Raw genomic sequence first — 17,286 nt, forward strand, 5'->3', positions numbered from 1 at the left:
TCCTGAGTGATGTAACCCAGAACGAGAAACATAAACATGATATGTACTCACTTATATAAGTAGACACTAGGTGTTAAGTAAAAGAATAATGATGCTACAATCCAGAGACCCAGAGAGGCTAAATAATAGAAATGATTTCCCTGGGAAGAAGAAATAGAATAGTTTTCTGGTAGACTGAAAATAGGTTTGGGAGAGGGAGGAATCAACTGTAGAGAGAAATGGGATGGAGGTTGACAGTGAGGGGGAAAGATGCCTGGTAATTTGTGAAGCAGTTTTAAAACCTAGTGCAGTGGAAATTTCCTAGAACTTATTATGGTGATTCTAATGAGTACTTCTAGTAGTAGGGGAGTCTCAACTCACCATATCTATAGCCAGGCAAGATTTTTAGTTTCGGAACTGGGTTGCATTCATTTGAGTTGCTATTCAAGGTGGGGCAGCTGTGGATATTCCAAAACAACTCAGGCTGATGCAGACATGGTTGCTCTCTGCAAAGAAACAGTAGGTCCCATTGGTGAGAATGAGCTACACACAGTTCAAGAAAGGTGGAGAGGTGGAACTGGTGCCTCCATGGAGCCTTCACTCTTGTGTTCTAGTCTCTTTGGTGCAAGAAGGTACTACTGGTGCTACCAAAAGATAAGCATGAACACCAGTACAGCCACACAACCTTTTGTAGGACCATGATAGGATGGCTGGTCTTGGTAGAAGCTTGGGCTGCCCTCTGTTAAAGGACATCTGGGTCCTTTCTAGCTTCTGCCTATTATAAATATGGCTGTTATATGTGGGTAGGATGGCTGGGAACACTGAAAGTTCCTCTAGGTGGGAAGTTAGGCACAGCAGCTGTGGCTACAGCAGCTCATTAAAGGCCTTCTCCATGTTTTCTTATGGCATGGCTCAAATGACAGGAGAAAGTCCTTGGGTTTCCAAAAAGGCTTTATTGACATGACAGATGATGGTTGAATCTGGATGTGCAGCCCCATGAAACTCAGGGCAGACCTGAGTTAGAGAAAAAGAGAGGGGGTGGGGGGCTGGGGAAGAATGCTTAATTGGCTCTGCCCTCTGGCCTTCAGGCATCTCTTTAGTACGTAAATATCTCTAGGGCATGAGGTCTGTAGTCACGCCCTCTACCTGTGCTCTTTGGGTAGGGCTGCATTGCCCTAACATGACTGAACAGTGTAGGTCAATGAAGTTCCATGCCACATGTTAGGAGCCTGGATTCTGGGAGCACAGCAGAATAGATGCCTGTCCCTCATAGGCAATGGACACCTGTTGGGTCTCCAGGCTTTCCAGCCAGTGCTTTTACCAAAACCAGCCATCCTATCATGGTCCTACAACCTTTGACCTACAACTTGTCCTGACTACAAGGGTGATGTTTGTGCTGGAGTAATGGTAGTGCAGAACTTGTGGGAGAGACCAACATTTATCTGATTTAACATGAGGACCACTCCATGAGAGGGAACCCATGCCTGAAACTGCTTTGATGTCCAGGAATCAGAAAGTAGATAGGCCAGAGATTTATGGCAGAGCAAAGCATGATGTTTCAAAAATCAATAAAATTATTCCTACTGATAGTCAGCTATGCTCATATATTGGTGCCTTGTTCAGTTTTTCTCAGAGAGGCTTCTAACAGCATCAGATGAGAACAAATGCAGAGACCCACAGCCAGACTTTATGTGGAGAGAGAATCTAAATTGGAGGTTTCCACTGATTCCTTCCCCCTTGTAGCTTAGGAAATCCCAAAGAGTAGGGAAGGAATGATTCTAAGAGTTAACAGGAATGGAGAATATGAGTAGTACATGGCATACTGAATCCACCAAGTTGGCCCATATGGGCTCACAGAAATTGAGATGGCAAGCCTGAGGTCTATAGAGGTCTTCTGCTTATATGATACAGCTTTTATCTTGGTGTTTTGTGGGATTCCTATGGGAAAGGGTGTGTCTCTGACTCTTTTGTCTGACCTTGGGATTCTTTTCCTCCTGTTGGGTTGCTTTGATTGGCCTGCACATGAAGGCTTTTTGCCTGGTCTGTATTACTATATTTTGTTTTGCCATGTTTGGTTGGTATCTCTAAAATCAGTTCTTTTTGAATGGAAAGGAATTTGATTTGGAGAAAAGGTAAGATGTGCATGTATGTTGGGGGAAGCTGGAATGAGTTAAGGAATGAGAGATTGTGGTTGAAATGTATTATATGAGATAATAATATATTTTCAATAAAATTTTCAACACTCCATAAATGTCAGGAAAATTTAAATTCAATGAAAATAGGTAACACTGCAAATATTATATTGAATGAGAGAACCATGACTGATAAAGACAAATTTAGCATGTTCTCTTTCATATGTGAATCTTAGTTTTAAATTTTATAAGTTCACATCTATGTAGGAGTGATGAGTGTAGACAGACAGAAAGCATAAAGGAACTCATGAATGAGAATATTGTTTCCAGCAAACATGTACCATATAATTAAATCTTCCTAACTAATATATATGCTTATATGAAACACAAAACATATGATTGAGTAGATCAGTATATTACCTTTATGGGAAATTTTAAAGTTTCTGGTTAAGTTCCCTTAAATTTTGTGAAATTTTCCTACAGATGAATTTCTTCTTTTTTTGAATGATCTTACTGCATATGCTGTAGTTCTCTGTTTGATTTGTTTTTACATTTCTATGTATTTCCATTGAGTTTCAATTTAATTTAGTATTTTAATTACTCATTTGAGAATGTAATTTAACACATTTTTATCATATTTACTCTGTCTTCTCAGATTGAACACCCGTCTCCCCAGACCCACAACAATTTATCCTTTTTTTAATAATTCACTTTGGCATATTTGAAATGGATGGATGGATGTAGGGCCATTCACTGGAGCACATTTGCCTACAGGGATCACAGCCTTTAAAAACCTGACTATCCTTATTCTGGAAGCTATCAACATTTATTCAAGAGCATCTCAGGGATGACATCTCGTGATTCAATCCCACTTTCATTCTACAATGTTGATTGGATTGATTTTCTGCAGATTTTGTTCAAGAAAACACAGCTGGTGTGAGTTCAGGCCTTATATCCAGAAGGAACTATTCTGATCAGATCCTTCTGATGTCTAACTCTTACAATCTTTCCTTCTTCTCTGTAATGGTAGTCACTAGGTGTTTCCAATATGATGATATTGAACTCCTAATTGTGGCTGCACATTCTTCTAACACTTTATCTCTGTGCTTAATATGTTTTGAGTTTCATGTTAACCACTCTACACTGAAAAAATACACTTCTCTGATAATGTCTGTGAACTGTGTTAATCGAGGAATATAGAGATAGAAATTATTGAAGGCTGCTTGATTTAGGTGATTAATAAGAGCAGGTTCACCCTAGGAACTTTTTGTCAGATAATACATTCATGGGTTGCTTTCTGTGGAGTAAGCCTTAAATACATTTGTGCCACTACTGTACCCTCAACCATTGTACCTTGCTACTTGAATCACATTTTTATTCTAATCTTGATGATTCTCATCTTTAACTTTATATTATATAAATGTAAGGTTTCAAATAAAATTTTAAAATAAAAATACTTCAAAAAATTCATTTAACTATGTGTAGGCATCAGGAGACTGTCACATTTTTATGCTAAGATTTATTGCCCTCTTGAACATCAAGAATTCTTATGCACATAACAACAGTTTCAGGAGATTAACATGCATATCCCTGAAACCCACGGCCTGCCTGTATCCCAGAAGGTATGCTCTAACCAAGGACATAGGAGACCTGCCCTAACCAGAGATAGCACTGCCTGATTCCCAGGAGACCTGTTCTACCCAGGTTATACAGCTGTGTCTTTGAGAAGGCTTCTGCAAATCCAAGATACCCAGCCAGTTAACACCAGAGATAACCAGATGGCAAAAGGTAAGAGTAATACCCTAAGTACCAAAATTCAACATAATTTGGTACCATCAGAACCCAGTTCTCCTACCACACCAAGCTTTGGCTACCCTAACGCACCTGAAGAGAAAGATTTTGACCTAAAATTCCATCTCATGAAGGTGGTAGAGGCCATTAACAAGGATATAAATAACTCTCTTAAAGAAATACAGGAAACAACAGGCAAACAGGAAGAAGCTCTTAAAGAGTAAACAAATTCTGTAAAGAAATACAGAAAATGCAATCAAACAGGTGACAGAATAGAACAAACTCATCCAAGATGTAAAAATGAACATAGATAAAATAAAGAAATCACAAATGGAGGCAATCCTGGAGATGGAAAACCTAGAAAAGGGAACAGGAGCTATAGGTGCAAGCATCACCAACAGAATACTAGAGATAAAATTGAGAATCTTACTCAGGTATAGAGGATAGCCTAGAAGATATTGATGCAACAGTCAGTGAAAATACAAACTGTAAAAAGTTTCAAACCTAAAACATCCAGGAAATTTGGAACACAATGAAAAGACCAAACCTAAAAATAATAGGAATAAAAGAGGATGATGATTCCCAGTTCAAAGGGCCAGAAAACATCTTTGACAAAATCACAGAAGAAAATGTTCCTAATTTAAAGAAATATATGGCCATTGTCCTGGCCCGTGGGGATTCAATGAGACCCTGGGAAGGGGGTGAACGAATGATAGGACAAGAGACACAAAGAAGAAGCACAGGTCTGAATGTCTGATCAAGTGCCTAAACTTTATTGTTCGGATTGCCATTATAAAGGTAAGCAGGCAGGAGGGTCAGGATCCAGGGCCATCCAGTAATTGTTAAGTTCTTTGCAAGCATTCCTTAGCCCAAACCACTTTCTCATGAGTAAGAGGGCAATAAAACATTTTTTAGGCTAAAATTGCTAATTTTCTCTCCCAGGCAGGAAGGTGATAAGGTCTTCCTTAACTCAGGCTGTTTACTTAACTGACATTTGCTCTCAGGAAGAAGGAATTCTTGGCTCCTGGGAGGCCATAAATGTACAAAAACTATACAGAACAATCAAATAGATTGAACCAGAAGAAAAAATCCTCTCTTCATGTAATAACCAAAATATTAAATGTACAGAAGAAAGAATATTAAAATCTGTAAAGGAAAAAGGTCAAGTAACATATAATGGCAGACCTATCAGAATTATACAAGACTACTCAATAGAGATGCTAAATGCCAGAATATCCTAGACAGATGTCATGCAAACCCTAAGAGAAACAGATGCTAGTCCAAGTTATTATACCAGCAAAACTCTCAATCACCATAGATGGAGAAACCAAAATATTCCATGACAAAACCAAGTCTAAACAATATCTTTCTACCAATCCAGACCTGCAAAGGATAATAGATGGAAAACTCCAACACAAGAAGAAAAACTACACCCTTAGAAAAGACAAGAAAGTAATCTTCTTTAAACAAACTCAAAAGAAGTTAGCTATATAAACATAATTTGGCCTCTAACAAGAAAAACAAAAACAGAAAGCAACAATCACTGGTTTTTAATATCTCTTAACATCAATGGACTCAATTACCCAAATAAAAAGACATAAACAGACTGGATAAGTAAACAGGACCCAGCATTTTACTGCATATAGGAAACACACCTCAGTAACAAAGACAGACAACACCTCAGCATAAAAGGCTAGAAAAAAATTTTCAAGCAAATGGTCCAAAAACAGCTGGAGTAGCCATTTTAATATCCAATAAAATAGATTTGCAACCAAAAAGTAATCAAAAGACATAGGGAAAGACACCTCATACTTATCAAAGGAAAAATCCACCAAGATAAATTCTCAATTCTGAACATCTATGCCCCAAAAGCAAGTGAACACACATTTTTAAAGAAACTCTACTAAAGCTCAGAAAACACATTAATAGTGTTCAACCCCTACTGTCACCAATGTACAGGCCATTGAAACAGAAACTAAACAGAGAAACAGTGAAACTAACAAAATTTGTGAACCAAATGGATTTAACCGATATCTACAGAACATTCCACCTCCAAACAAAACAATACACCTTCCTCAAAGCATCCCATGGAAACTTCTGCAAAACTGACCATGCAACTGGACACAAAGGAAGTTTCATTAGATACAAGAAGATTGAACTAATACCATGCATTCTATCAGACTACCACAGACTAAGTCTGGACTTCAATTACATCAAACTCAACAGAAAGTTCACATACTCATGGAAACAGAACAACTCTCTACTCAATGATTAATTGGTCAGGAAAGAAACAAAGAAAAAATTAAATACTTAGTATAATTCAATGAAAATGAAAGCACAGAATACTAACATTTATGGGACACAAAAAAGCAGTGTTAAGAGAAAAATTTATAGCATTAAGTGACTTCATAAAAAGATTGGAGAGCTCTAATACTAGCAACTTAACAGCACACTTTAACACTCTGGAATAAAAAGAAGCAAACACATCCACAAGGAGTAGACGGTAGGAAATAGTCAAACTTGGCTGAAATCAGCTAATTAGAAACACAGAGAATGCACAGAATCAACAAAACTGAGAGCTAGTTTTTTAAGAAAAATCAACAAGAGCTGGCCCTGTGACTGGAGCAGTCTCCCAGCTCCCCTCTGGAAACTGAGTCCTGAGGCACCCTAAGGAGGTCACCACAGAGCAGCAGGTAGGAGAACCCGCACACTACCCTAGGCCTTAGAAGCACAACTGGCAATAGGAAGCCCCCAGAGCGCACCTGGCATCCAGACCTTGCCCCTGTGGAAAACCACTCCCCTTCTGCTCCTGGCCCAGATATCTGTGGCTGGAGCAGTCTCCCAGCTGATCTGCTTCCCTCTGGAAACTGAGTCCAGAGGAACCCTAGGGAGGTCATGGACCACAGAGCTGCAGAGGTATCCAAAAGAGGTTAAGGACCACAGAGCTGCAGGCATCCTAGAGAGGACATGGCCCACAGAGCTGCAGAACAGAAAACACCATATCCTGAAGCATCCTAGAGGAGCAACTACATTCAGAGCAGCAAACACCTAGCTGGTCTACTACCATGGAGACACCATATCCTGAAATATCCTAGAGGAGCCACTATACCCAGAGCAGCTGGAGCTCAGGATCATAGAGGCATCTGGACCCTGAGGAGTTCTGACAAAACCAAGATAACTAGAAAGGCAGACTCCAGTCAGAACCAGTGAGTTCGAGCAGCACTACAGCTAACCAAATGGCAAAAGGCAAGCGTAAAAATGTAAACAACAGAAACCAAAGTTACTTGGCATCACCAGAACCGAGTTCCCCCACAATAGCAAGTCCTGAACACCACATCACAAAAGAAAAGCAGGACTCAAAATTAAAATCACTTCTCATGATGATGATGGAGGACTTTAAAAAGGACATAAACAACACTCTCAAAGAATTTGAGGAGAACGCAGGTAAACAGATAGAAGCCCTTAAAGAAATGCAAGAAAACACAAGCAAACAGGTGAAGGAATTACAAAAAAAAAAAAAAAAAAAAAAATCCAGGATCTAAAAATGGAAGTAGAAACAATAAAGAAATCTCAAAGGGAGACTACCCTGGAGATAGAAAACCTAGGAAAAAGATCAAGAGTCATAGACGCAAGAACCACCAACGGAGTACAAGAGATAGAAGAGAGAATTTCATGCGCAGAAGGTATCATGAAAAACATAGACACAACAGTCAAAGAAAATGCGAAATGCAAAAAGCTCCTAACACAAAACATCCAGGAAATCCAGGATACAATGAGAAGACCAAACCTAAGGATAATAGGTATAGATGAAGGTGAAGACTCCCAACTTAAAGGGCCAGTAAATATCTTCAACAAAATTATAGAGGAAAACTTCCCTAACCTAAAGAAAGAGATGTCCATAAATATACAAGAAGCCTACAGAACCCCAAACAGACTAGACCAAAAAAGAAATACCTCCTAGAACAAAAAGAAGCAAATATACCCAAGAGGAGTAGACAGCAGGAAATAATCAAACTCAGGGCTGAAATCAACCAAGTTGAAACAGAAAGACCTATATCAACAAAACCAGGAGCTGGTTCTTTGAGAAAATCAAGATAGACAAACCCTTAGCCAGACTAGCCAAAGGGCACAGAGACAGTACTCAAATTAATAAAATCAGAACTGGCCTTCCACCCCTTGCCCCTCTTCTGGTTCTGAGGCCTGAACCAGACCTCTCCCTGGCCGGCCTGCTGGTGTGTGCACTCCGGATCCTGCCGGAGACATTCTGGAGGCTCCACAGATCCCACAGCCAGCGTAAGGTAGGAAAACCCACATACTGCCCTGAGCCCATAGCTGGGTGCTGTGAGTGCTCAGATTCCAGCAGATACCACCACCACCCCCCGGCCCCCGCCGGGGCTAGCACTCCCCTTCTGCCCCTCGCCCCTCTTCCGGATCTGAGGCCTGGACCAGACCTCTCCCCGGCCGGCCTGCTGGTGTGTGTACCCTGGATCCCCCGGAGACATTCTGGAGGCTCCACAGATCCTACAGCCAGCGTTAGCTAGCACCCCCGTTCTGCCCATCTCCTGGATCTGAGGCCTGGACCAGACCTCTGCCAGGTCTGCTGTTGTGTGGATCCCGGATTCTACCTGAGACATACTGGAAGGTCCACTCAACCCAGAGCCACAGAGGAACAACTGAACTCAGAGCCTCAGACAACATATCCTGAGATATCCAAGAGGAGACACTGCACACAGAACAGCAAACACCTAGCTGGACTGCCACCTTGGAGGCACCATATCCTGAGGCATCCTAGAGATACCACTGTAATCAGTGCAGCTGGAAAAATCACAGAGACATCTGGACCCCTAGAAGACCAGACACAAGCGAGATAACTGGAAAGTCAGGCTTCAATCAGAGACAGAAGTACAGGTAGCACTAGAATTAACCAGATGGCAAAAGGCAAGCTCAAGAATGTAAGCAACAGAAACCAAAGTTACATGGCATCATCAGAACCCAGTTCCCCCATCATAGCAAGCCCTGAACACCCCATCACACCAGAAAAGCAGGATTCAGAATTAAAATCACTTCTCATGATGATGATAGAGGATTTTAAGAAAGACATAAATAGCCGGGCAGTGGTGGTGCACGCCTTTAGTCCCAGCACTTGGGAGGCAGAGGCAGGCGGATTTCTGAGTTCAAGACCAGCCTGGTCTACAGAGTGAGTTCCAGAACAGCCCGGGCTACACAGAGAAACCCTGTCTCAAAAAACCAAAAAAAAAAAAAAAAAAAAAAAAAAAAAAAAAAAAAAAAAAAAAAAAAAAAAAAAAAAGACATAAATAACACTCTCAAAGAACAGGTAGAAACCCTTAAAGAGGAAACACAAAAATCCCTTAAGGAATTGCAAGAAAATGCAACCAAACAGGAGAAGGAATTAAACAAAACCATGCAGGATCTAAAAATGGAAGTAGAAACAATAAAGAAATCACAAAGGGAGAATACCCTGGAGATAGAAAACTTAAAAAAACGATCAGGAGTCATAGACACAAGTATTACCAACAGAATACAAGAGATGGAAGAGAGAATCTCATGTGCAGAAGATACCATGGAAAACAATGATACAACTGTCAAAGAAAATGCAAAATACAAAAAACTATTAACCCAAAATATACGATAAATCCAAGACACAATGAGAAGGCCAAACCTAAGGATAATAGGAATAAATGAGGGGGAAGAGTCCCAACTTAAAGGACCAGTAAATATCCTCAACAAAATTATAGAGGAAAACTTCCCTAACCTAAAGAAAGAGCTGTCCATAAATATACAAGAAGCCTACAGAACTCCAACTAGTTTAGACCAGAGAAGAAATACTTCCCGCCACATAATAGTCAAAACATCAAATGTCTTGGAAAGATCTGGAATTCAAGTCCCATACCTAAACATAGTAAAAGCAATATACAGCAATCCAGTAGCCAACATCAAACTAAATGGAGAGAAACTTGAAGCAATCCCACTAAGTTCAGGGACTAGACAAGCTGCCCACTCTCACCCTACCTATTCAATATAGTACTGGAAGTCCTAGATAGAGCAATTAGACAACAAAAGGAAGTCAAAGGAATACAAATAGGAAAGGAAGAAGTCAAAATTTCACTATTTGCAGATGATATGATAGTATACTTAAGTGACCCTAAAACTTCCACCAGAGAACTCCTAAACCTGATAAACAACTTCAGCAAAGTGGCTGGATATAAAATCAACTCAAATCAGTAGCATTCCTCTACCTAAAGAATAAACAGGCTGAGAAAAGAATTAGGGAAATGACAGCCTTCACAATAGTCACAAATAATATTAAATACCTGTGTGTGAATCTAACCAACCTAATGAAAAATCTGTAGGACAAGAACTTCAAGTCCCTGAAGAAAGAAAATGCAGAAGATATCAGAAGATGGAAAGATCTCCCGTGCTCATAGATTGGCAGGATTGGTATAGTAACAATGGCCATCTTGCTGAGAACAATCTACAGATTCAATGAAATCCATATGAAAATTCAAATTCAATTCTTCACAGAGTTAGAGAAATTCTCAAATTCATTTAGATAACAAATAACCCAAGATAGTGAAAACTGTTCTCAACAACAAAAGATCTTCTAGGATAATCACCATCCCTTACCTCAAGCTGTACTACAGAAGAATAGTGATTAAAATGTGCATGGTATTGGTACAGAGACTGGCAGGAAGATCAATGGAATAGAATTGAAGACCAGAAATGAATCCACATACCTATGGTCACTTGTTCTTTGACAAAGGAGCCAAAACCATCCAGTGGAGAAAAGACAGCATTTTCAACAAATGGTGCTGGTTGAACTGAAGGTTAGCATGTAGAAGAATGCAAATCAATCCATTCTTATCTCCTTGTACAAAGCTCAAGTCCAAGTTGATCAAGGACCTCTACATAAAACGAAGTACACTGAAACTAATAGAAGAGAAGGTGGGGAAGAGCCTTGAACACATGGGCACAGAGGGAAAAAAGTTGAACAGAATGGCAATGGCTTATACTCTAAGATTGAGAATTGACAAATGGAACCTCATAAAATTGCAAATCTTCTGTAAGGCAAAGGACACTGTCAATAGGACAGAATGACAACCAACAGATTGGGAAAAGGTATTTACCAATCCTACATCCTATATTCTAATGACATATCCTATATGCTGTATATATCCTATATGCTAATATCAAATATACACAAAGAACTCAAGAAATTAGACTCCAGACAATCAACCCCATTAAAAATGGGGTACAGAGCTAAACAAAGAATTCTCAACTGAGGAAATTCAAATGGCCAAGAAGCATCTAAAGAAATGTTCAACATCCTTAGTCATGAGAGAAATGCAAATCAAAACAACCCTGAGTTACCACCTCACATCAATCAGAATGGCTAAGATCAAAAACTCAGATGACAGTATATGCTGGCCAGGATGTGAAGAAAGAGGAACACTCCTTCATTGTTGGTGGAATTGCAAGCTGGTAGAACCACTCTGGAAATTAGTCTGGTGGTTTCTCAGAAAATGAACATAGAATTACCTGAGGATCCAGCAATACCACTCCTGGGCATATACCCAAAAGTTGCTCTAACATACAACAAGGACACATGCCACACTACATTTATAGCAGCCTTATTTATAATACCCAGAAGCTAGGAAAACCCACATGCCCTTCAACAGAGAAATGGATACACATAATGTGGTAAAGTTAAACAATAGAGTACTACACAGATATTAAAAACAATGAATTCATGAAATTCTTAATGAATAGAACTAGAAAATGCCATCCTGAGTGAGGTAACCCAATCACAAAGAACACGTGCTGTGTACTCACTGATAAGTAAATATTAGCCCAAAAGCTCACAATACCCAAGATATAACTCACAGACTACATGAGTCTCAAGAAGAAAGAGTAAAGTGTGGGCAATTCAGTCCTTCTTAGAAGCAGCAACAAAATACTCACGGGAGCAAATATGGAGACAATGTGTGGAGCAGAGACTGGAAAAGAGACTGTGCAGAGACTGCCCCACCTGGGAATCCATCCCAGGTGGAATCACCAAATTCGAACACTGTTGTGGATGTCAAGAAGTGCATGCTGTCAGGAGCGTGATATACTTGTCTCCTGAGACAGGTATATCAGGCTCCAGTATATGTCTCCTGACATATACAGAGGTGGATGCTTGCAGCTAACCATTGAACTAATCACAGAGTCCCCAATGGAGGAGTTAGAGCAAAAACTGAAGGAATTGAAGGATCTTGTGGCCCTATGAGGAGAGTGACAATACCAGGGTCCCAGGGTCTAAACAGCTAGCCTGGGAACACAAATGGAGGGACCCATCACCCCAGCTGTATATGTAGTGGAGGATGGGCATGAGTGAGAGAGGAGGTCCTTGGTTCCATGAAGGCTGGATGCCCCAATGTGGGGGAACTCGAGGGCAGGAGGTGGGATTGGGTGAATGGGAGTCATACCATCATAGAAATAGGAGGAGGGAAGATGGGATAAGAGGTTTCTGGGGAGGGGGATGTGGAAAGGGGATAACATCTGAAATGTAGATAAATAAAGTATGCAATAATAAAAAAAAAAAACAACCACAAAGAAAACAGATAATGTAACTGGCTATTGCAGTAGAGTTTTTGAGACATTTGGGCAGCAATTTAATGTTACTCATATTACTGGGATTCCTTATAATTGTCAAGGATAAGGGACTGTGAAAGGGGCCCATGCAACTTTAAAATAATATCTTCATAAAATAAAAAAGGGAGAGGTATATGCCTGTATACCACAAATATATTTCAATCATGTTTTTTATTTTAAGTTTTTTAAAAGAAAATTTGGATGCCAAGGAACTTTCTGCTGAGTGTCTATGTCACTCTAAAACTAGGCACACTTGTGCACAGGTGAAAGAGAAGGATCCACTTACTGGCATAAGGCATGATTCCGATCAGGTATTTAATATGGGGTAGAGGGCATGTTTGTGGTTTTTTTCTGCAAGATGCTGAAAGAGGTTGGTGGCTGCCAGAGCTACAAGTGAGACATAATGAAGCTGAGACAAAGAATGATGCTGACCTGTGAGCTTGCTGAGTGCCCCGACAATGGTGACTGGGAAGCTTTATTGGACATATGTTCCCAACCCACCTTTGCTTGCTTATTTGCCTGATGGAACAAGCTGCCTTGTCTCAAGTTTTTAGACCTTGTGGAACATAGAATCAAAAGGAGAAGTGTAGCCGCCTGCAGCCACAAGTCAACTGGATTCACCTGAAAGGGGGCTGGGAATGAAAGGGGAGGGCAAGAAGAGATGAAGCCAAGACAAAGTTCTCTGATCAAGGCTCAAAGCTTTAATGTTCAGCTCTCAATTTAAAGGGGAAGGCCCAACCCACAACCCCTCCTGGTTTCAGCTGGAGATGGGTGGGATAATCCATAATCCGTTCTAGGTCACCATCAGAGATGTCTCAAGGCAAGCCCAGGGGCAGTTCTGCTTCTGTGTTCTGTGCACCCAAGGTGGGTAACTCCACCTAGATCCTATCACTTGGTCTGTTGTGGTAAACAAGGTCTCTCAGGCCTGCTCAAGGCTTGGGGGGAAGGGCACAGTTCCCCCTTTTTTAGTTTATAAAAATGAGCAGTGCCAGCAGCTGGATGGATACAGGATTCCATCCCATCTGGGGTACGGAGGGGCCGGGCTTGTTGAGAGAGATCTTGTGTGAAGAAAACCTATCTGCTTGAGACACAAGGTTCAAAAGTTAACAGCAACATGATTATCTAAGCCATGTAGGAAATAAGGTTGAAAGTGGAAATGTTTTAGTATCTAATCCAACTGCTTGTTGACAGGGATCAAATACAAGGTCTATGACTACTCAGGTTGGTAGATTTCAACAAAAGCTGTCTGTTTACAATAGTTTATGGCCCTCTGTTTCAGTGTATTTCCATAGAGACCCAAGACTTTGTGTTAGCAGGCAAGTAAGTCAGACCTATTGCTTATTTTAGGCTTATAGCTGATTTTAGGCCTTCAGTGTATAAGCAGGGCTGTCCCTGACGTCTCCTCTTTTCTCCAAGTATAGAAGGACCGTGGCAATTCTAATCTTGTCAAGGCAGGGATAGAGGCCTGACCTCCAGTAATTAAAGGGGACCTTGTAATGGCTTCAGTCCTCCTGTTGTTGTCCAGTGAGGCATGAGGGCCATACCCATCCCAATGTCTTTTTCCTGAAGAGGGGATACTTTTGACATCAACCCCTATGCAGTCAGGCTTGTGCCTCAGGGAACCCAGAAACATATTTTTAACTTTTATTTATATTCCCTTGCAGTGTTTAGCCTCGCAGCCTTAGCAAGAATTCAGATCGACAGACAGAGGGGGTTCTGGGTGACCCCTCTCTGCTTGGTCTAGGAGCAGAATTCCTCTATTTTAGGTTGGGTGGAGATGAGACTTGGGAACACCCTGGATAGAGTAACAACCTTATCTAGAGTCTCATGGTCCTCCATGGCTAACATATGATAATGTATCTGACTAGATTTTGTTATCAGATTCTTCATCATCAGAATCATAATTATTAGGCTCAAGATCTGTGTCCACTTGACAGACCAATCTTTCAGGCAGCCATCGGGCTCCATTTTCTTTTTCTGAAAAAATACAGACTGAGCCATGACCCCAAATTAAGACAGGGTCGGGACCATTCCAAGTATTAGTTAGGGGGTCTCTCCATTAGACCCTGGAAGTGACTGGATGCCAGTGGCGATCTGCTGCAGACTGACCTTTAACATCAGTTTGCAGAAAATTTAAAACAAATAACACAAAAGCAAGATGTGCTTTTGGTGACCTTGGAGGGTATAATTCTCCCCCTACCCCCCCCACCTTTAGTTTAAAAAGCCAACCTTTTAGAGTTTTTGTAAAATCAGGGAAGAAGCACTAATAGCTGCTTTTCCCACCCTCAGAGAGTTATAAAGATATTAAAGTTTCATAATCTCTCTTTCACAGTTTTTTGTCCTTGAGGATAATAAGGAATCCTGGTAATAAAGTTGTCAACAAAGCATTTCAAATGTTTGACTGTAGTCAAATAACTGTAATAGCCAGTTCCATTACCTATCTTAGTCTGGTATGGAACACCAAGCACAGGAAAATAATATAGGCAATAACTAATTATATTTTTAGTTGCTTCTCTTGTTAAAGTAGTTGCTACTAGAAAGTCTAAAAAGTGTCAAGCCATGTGTACATATTTCAATTTTTTAAAATAAAAAATGAGTAACATCTATTTGCCAAAATTGATAGTTTTTGCAACTTGCATACTTTTTAGAGATGTCAAATTATTGTATCAAGCTATTACTATTTTGATGCTGTAAAGAATAAGATAGTATGGCCAATTATTTGCGAGGCCTATAAATCTGCCTAGTATACAAATCTGCTCTGGCATTGTCCTGGGGTTCAGGCACTCCAATGAGCTTTTAAATGTTTTATAAAGTTAAGAAACAGTACATGTTTTTAAAATTAAGCTGTATTTTTATAAATAACTATAAAATTTGAGAATTAGCAATATCTAAAAAAGGAACAATTTTAAGCAATTTTAAATCATGAACCATATACTGGCTATAAGTATATAAATTTAAAGCTTGATTTTCTAGCATTTTAAACAGTGGCTACAACACAAAATTTAATTATTTGTGCTCAAGTAGAGAAAACTCAAGAAAATAAACATGTGATCTAATTACATATACTGCCTTCTTAATAGATGAGGCATCTGTAAATACAGTAAATACAGCAAACATCTTTTCTATGAGCTGCATGCGTAGTAAATTTCAGGAAATATAAAAGCATGCAGAAAAAACTGTAACAACTTATCTTTTGAATAGTGATCATCAAATTTGCTTAAAATGTTTGCCATACAATAGGCAAAATATCATTATTTTTCAATAACCAATTTAATTGCTATTTGGAATAAGGAATAAATATTTTATCAAAAATATTTTTAGGATTTTATTTTACAATCTTGTAGTAACACAATAATTTTATAATAGGATGTTCAAACTTTACTTGTAGATGAAGGATGAATCTACATTAATGGGTTTTTTTGCCAAAGGGCTGCTGTGGGCATATGAGTAGTAATAACACAAACAGCCAACAATTTTTCATAGTCTATATAATTTATCTGTTGATAACTAACAGCTTACTCTACTTTCCGCAAAGCTATTTTTCCTTTAGTTAATTGTCGAGGGGAATTAGGACTTGTATCTCCCTTGAGAATATTAAACAGAGGTTCAAATCCTCTTATGGTAAGCTTAAGATGAGGTTTTAGCCAAATAATATCTCTTAACTTTTAAAAATCATTAAACACAAATCAAAAGCAAACCATTTCCTTTTTGCATGTACACCCGCAAGCCAGAAGAGGGCGCAAGATCCCACCACAATGGTTGTGAGCCACCATGTGGTTGCTGGGAATTCAATTCTTACATTTTTAATTATAAGTCTAGCCTTTAATGGCTGAACCATCTCTCTAGCCCTAACTATCTTTTATTAGAATTTTCTGTGCCACAATCTTTTTTGGATATAACTGAGGTCTCAAATATTGAGAAGATATTGCCTTTGAATCTTTTCTGGAGCAACTAGTACTCCAAAATTTTAAAGCTTGTTATATTAGAGCAAAGGCTTGCAGAAAAACTCCTTTAGAGAGTTCAGCTAATAAAGTCATATAAGGAATAACATACACTAAACGATTCAAACTCTTAATTTCTTGTATTAAAGTAAATATATATATATATATATATATATATATATATATATATATATAAAATGTAAGGCAATTAACCATTTTTAGGCAAACTTTTCCAATGGTATGAGAACCATGGATTCTCAATTACAAGCAAATTTACTGAATGCAAACCTTAACACCTTTACCAGAAATGTAAAGGAATGGTATAAAAACAAACTTCTAGATCTATAATAATTATATACGTAATTACTGAAATGGCAGCTGGAGTAGGCAAGTCAGGCTGTAATGTCCCATTAGTTTTTATAAATCTTAAGTTTGAACTTTGTTTTGGATTAATTCAATAACCAATCTTTTTTAGCTGAGTGAGGATATCAGATAAAGGCCAAGCTGAAGGCAATATTCTAATAATTGTTACATAACTTAAGATTAGGTCTCTTGCTAGTAATAAACTGAACCCAATATATATTAGAGGAACCAAAGCCATCTTGTCCTTTCTCTTTCTTAACAATTTGGAAGGAAGCAGATGCAAAGGAACAAAAACAAGTTGAACAATTCTTTTTCCAGCAGGTAGTTACAATGCCATGGGGGAAGCAGCCATTATTTAAATTTCTCCAGCATAATCATTACAACTCTTGGCCCTGAAGACTGTTGTGAATGTCTTTGGGCCTGAGGCT

The 17,286-nt window shown here is 39.3% G+C and overlaps 1 pseudogene; it reads left to right on the forward strand.

The window, feature by feature from the left end:
* The first annotated feature begins 474 nt into the window (after positions 1-474).
* LOC143436470 (olfactory receptor 7A17-like) overlaps positions 475-17,286 on the forward strand; it is a 32,244-nt pseudogene continuing 15,432 nt past the window's right edge.

This window comes from Arvicanthis niloticus, chromosome 22 (assembly GCF_011762505.2).
Source record: "Arvicanthis niloticus isolate mArvNil1 chromosome 22, mArvNil1.pat.X, whole genome shotgun sequence".
Classification (NCBI taxonomy): domain Eukaryota; kingdom Metazoa; phylum Chordata; class Mammalia; order Rodentia; family Muridae; genus Arvicanthis; species Arvicanthis niloticus.